Source organism: Trichomycterus rosablanca, chromosome 11, assembly GCF_030014385.1.
Source record: "Trichomycterus rosablanca isolate fTriRos1 chromosome 11, fTriRos1.hap1, whole genome shotgun sequence".
Classification (NCBI taxonomy): Eukaryota; Metazoa; Chordata; class Actinopteri; order Siluriformes; family Trichomycteridae; genus Trichomycterus; species Trichomycterus rosablanca.
This window is the reverse complement of record NC_085998.1, coordinates 13,919,443-13,924,822: the sequence shown is the minus strand read 5'-3', so window position 1 is coordinate 13,924,822 and position 5,380 is coordinate 13,919,443.

The following is a 5,380-nucleotide window of genomic DNA, read 5'->3' as shown; positions in this document are numbered from 1 at the left end:
ACTAGTTCTGTGAGGAATACTTGGATGAATACTGAATAATATGGACATTTGAATACAGGGAAAGGCACATATGAAATACCCATGTCACACTACTTCACTTTAGTATCTCTTAGCAGAAAAAATGTTTGGGGTGGAGAGTGGGTCAAAGTACAAAGAAAGAAAAAAGAACTCCGTGCCCTTCCTTTTTCTTTGTCCATGTGATTGGCTGAAATCTTCAAGGAGCAGATTTTAAAGCAGGGAATTCTTTGTCAGCTGATCTTATTGTCCTTGGCAAAATGTTTCATGTCATTTAAAATAGATAAATAGCTAAAATTAACCACACACACACACACATACAGTATATATATATACTGTACGAGGGTTCTTCAAAAAGTTTCCGCCCTTTTTCTAACTTTTTGTTTTAAAAACAAATTACATTACTTCAATTTTCTACATAGTCACCTTGTGATGCATTTTCCCCAGCATCATACCAACTTTTTAATGCCATCAGCAAAACATGTTTTTGGTTGAGCGTGTAGCCAGTAATGCACAGCTGCTTTCACATCATCATCACATGAAATTCTTCTTCCCCTTAAAGCTTCTTTGAGCGTCCAAAAAGGTGGAAATTAAGTGGGGCTAAATCTGGACTCTAAGCTCTCTCTCAGTCTCTCAGACACGACCAATTACTACTCCTCCTGCCCTCAATATTTCCAACAAAAATCTTTTTGAAGATCCCTTGTTTGTATATATTTTTTTCTTGGTGGTGGTGTGTTACTGTGTGTTGTGCTGGTATGAGTGGATAAGACACAGCAGCATTGATAGAGTTTTTAACAACCTCACTGTCACTGCTGGACTGAGAATAGTCCACCAACCAAAAATATCCAGCCAACAGCGCCCTGTGGGCAGCGTCCTGTGACCACTGATGAAGGTCTAGAAGATGACCAACTCAAACAGCAGCAATAGATGAGCGATCGTCTCTGCTCTGTGGTGGTCCTGTGGGGGTCCTGACCATTGAAGTACAGAGTAAACGCAGGCTAGAAATGTACGGTATGTAGAAAAACAGATGGACTACAGTCAGTAATTGTAGAACTACAAAGTGCTTTTATATGGTAAGTGTGTGTATATATATATATAGTATAGTGTGCATCTATATGTATCTTATTTCAAAACCATGGTCAGTAATATGGAGTTGCCACACTGATTTAAAAGAAATAATTAACATGCTCTTTCCTTTATCATGTCTCATAATGAAGAGGTCATTTTAATTAGATCTGCTCTGGTCTCAGAGATAAAAGCATGCTGCTACTCCTGCCAAGTTTAAATTAGTCATGGTATTTTTTATATTCCTTTTCAAAGTTTGCTTCTTTGCCACCCGTTTTGTTATGGAAATGTTGTTTCCAGTAAGGGTGGAACAATAATGCCAAAGGTTTTTTTTTAATGGGAACTTACTACCATCTTGTGGTTAGCTGGGTAAATTACAGACAGACGTCTTTTGTTAAAATTACTTTGCTCATTCAATATTGTAAAGTTATTGAAGTTATTGAGTCAAAACGTTATGACACTGTATGTATGATCAGAACATGTTCAGCAATTAATAGTAGTAAAACCCATGCCCAGATTTTAATGTACAACCTTTTTTTTTTTTTTTTTTTTACCTTTTTTTACCTTTTTCTCCCCTTTTAGCGCATCCAATTGTTCAATTAGCATCGTGCTTCCTCTCTGTCTATGCCGAACCCTGCCCTGACGGAGGTGATTGAAGCTAACCCGTATCCCCTCCGAAACACGAGCAGCAGCCAGATGCATCTTTGCCACCCACACATTGACGAGTTTGGCGCCACCTAGCGTTGCATGCGGAGAGACACACCCTAAGGGCACCCTCTCCCATCTCTGTGTAAGCGCCTCCAATCAGCCGGCAGAGAACGCAATCGCATTCTGACAGAGAGAGACCCACATCCGGTTCTTTGTCCCACCCCCCACATGAGCAACCGGCCAATCGTTGCTCATATAGCCACTCAGCTTCGAACCGGTAAAGCAAGGCTGGATTAGATACCACGCTCTCAGAATCCAGCCCTGGTTGCAGCGCGTTTCTCTTTACCGCTGCGCCACCTGAGCGGCTAATGTACAACCTTTTTTATAAGTAAACACCCAATTGCCCTTACCCACCATCCGATCTGAGACCAATTATAAAAGCACACACCACAGCAGATTGGCAAAAAGAATGGGAAACTCATATCACCAACAAACTCTACACAAGATACCACATAGGACACACCAAATTGAGCCATACCTGTTTGTTAAAAGGACACCTACACATTATACCTACAGGAGCTTTTATGACACCCTATTTTAAAATCATAGACATTAATATGAAGCTGTCCCCTGACAGCTATAACAGCTTCCACTCCTTTGGGAAGGGTTTCTACAAGATCATAGAGTGTGTCTTCTGTCTAAATGTCTTGGTATACTGAAGCATTAAGATTTCCATCCAGTATTCACTATCCCCCAGACACCCACTCCCCAGACACACACACACACACAAACAGACTGCCTGTGAAAGAGAGGCTCTGCCAGAGAGTGAGTGACAGTATGTGATTAACCGTAAACACAAAGATTAGCTAACAACTTAATAATAAGATTCCTTTCATTGATTCCCATGGGGAAATTCCAGTGTTATAGAGGCTTCAGCACTAAGTTAATACAGATAAAGAAGGAATAACTAAAACAGAGTAGAAATAAAATAAAAATATAGACTATATAAGGGCAATTACTATTCTACAGTAGTAGGATACATTTTAAGTGTATAGGAACAGCAACAAGACTGTAGTATACAGGAAAATATATTGAGTATAAACAGTACATGTACATATGTGTGTAAATGTATGTATACACAACATACTTAAAATGTATAAATACATAAATAACAGCCACCAGTCAATATGTCAAAAGTAGGCACGGTGGCTCAGTGGGTAGCACTGTCGCCTCACAGCAAGAAGGTTCTGGGTTCGATTCCCAGGTGAAGCGGTCCGGGTCCATTCTGTGTGGAGTTTGCATGTTCTCCCCGTGTCTGCGTGGGTTTCCTCCAAAGACTGTGAGGTGAATTGGGGATACAAAATTGGCCATGACAGTGTTTGACATTGAACTTGTGAAGTGATGAACCTTGTGTAATGAGTAACTGCCTCTCCTGTCATGAATGTAACCAAAGTGTGTAAAAAATCCTAATAAATTAATAAATAAATCAATATGTCAAAAAGGCTGATGAAGCCTGCTGGTGCCCAGATAGGAATCAAAAGAAAATAATAGGATGAAATATGGTAAAAACACAGGGGTAATGTAAAAAAAAAATACTTTGAATACTTTGTGGGTTTCCTCTGGGAGCTCTGGTTTTTCCCACAGTCCAAAGACATGCAGTCAGGTTAATTGAACTTACTCTGTGTTCAATCTGAGCTCTGACTGTGTGTGTGTGTGTGTGTGTGTGTGTGTGTGTGTGTGTGAGAGAGAGAGAGAGAGAGAGAGAGAGAGAGAGAGAGAGAGAGAGAGAGAGAGAGAGAGAGAGCATAGAATATAAAACGCATTTATTTGTCATGTATACATACACAGTACAATGTGTGTGTGTGTGTGTGTGTGTGTGTGTGTGTGTGTGTGTGTGTGTGTGTGTGTGTGTGTGTGTGTGTGTGTGTGTGTGTGTTGGGACAAACATCCATTAGAGACCCTGCACACAGAGTTCTATAAAAGCATCCTAAAAGTGCACAGACACACAACGAACAATGCGTGCATGGCAGAATTAGGCCGATTTCCTCTAATTATCAACATACAGAGAAGAGCAATCAATTTCTTTAACCATCTAAACGAGAGCGAACCCCAATCTTATCATTATAAAGCCCTGAAACACCAAGAGCTGAGCAAACATACCAGTCCCCTCATCCAACTGGTCCTGAGTCACTGCACCCATACACCACTAACACACACAGATACACCACTAACACACACAGACACTGTAATAACACACACAGACACTCTAACACACACAGATACACCACTAACACACACAGACACTCTAATAACACACACAAACACATTACTAACACACGCCGACACACCACTAACACACACTAACACAATAAAGACTCAGGAACAGGAGAAATCTGCAAACCCAATTAGAATAAACCAAATTACACAAAAACTCCGAACTAAATATCTGAATTATTGGGAAACTGAAACTAAAACTCAGAGTAAAATGCAGTGTTATTTGGCCCTAAACAGACACTACAGTGCAGCAGACTATCTGAGCACAATATCCGACCCTAAATTAAGAAACACCCTGACGAGGTACAGACTGAGCGCACACGACCTGGCCGTGGAGACGGGGCGACACACCCGGTCCTGGCTGCCCCGGGAGGAGAGGTTGTGCCAGCACTGCACTCTCAGTACAGTAGAGACGGAGCTGCACTTCCTCACCCAGTGTACCAGGTACCACCACATCCGCTCCCAATTCTTCCCTAAATTTAATAACATCATCCCCAACTTCACCTCCCTCCCAGACCCCGACAAACTGCCCCACCTACTGGGGGAGCACAGAGAGAGCTGCACACTAGCAGCACTCTATACACACACCTGTCACCAGGTGAGGGACAGTGGGTGATCATGTCTCACACAAACACACACACACACACACACACACAAACTGGTTGTTTTACTACCTCATTATTGTAAATATTAAAATTTTTATTGTTATTTTGCACTGTTTTTATTAATATTTTATTCTATTCTATATTTTTGCACATGTAACTATTCTGTATATTTTTGTTCTTTCTTATTTCTTTCTTAACTTGCTTTGGCAATACGAATGTCCTTATTTGTCTTGCCAATAAAGCTTCTTTTGAGTTTGAGTGTGTGTGTGTGTGTGTGTGTGTGTGTGTGTGTGTGTGTGTGTGTGTGTGTGTGTGTGTGTGTGTGAGAGAGAGAGAGTGTGTGTGTGTGGGTGTGTGTTTGCCCTGTGATAGACTGGCGACTTTTGTCCATTGTGTTTACTACCTTTCGCCCAGTGAATTGCACCCCTCGACCAGGATAAATATCCACTGCATCTGGTGGCATAACTGTCCATTGCTTGTTTTTAAAGATGACTAAAGTGTGCCATCTACAGGCCATCCTTGGTATTGCTGGTTGAAAGTTGTAGTCTGTTTAAAACAACTGTACTTTTGCGAGCATTGTTGGCGTTCCCCTCAGGAATTGCTTTTTTTTTTTATTTGCTGATTACTGATTATCCCGCAGATTTGAAGTTAATTTTAAGTCTTTGGACGCGTCTGCTTTTCAGTAATTTCACAGTCTGAGAGGCTGTAATAAATCCCCCAGATCGGTACGCGGCGTAGCTCGCTCTGTCTGCGATCTGGTTCTGTGTATACAT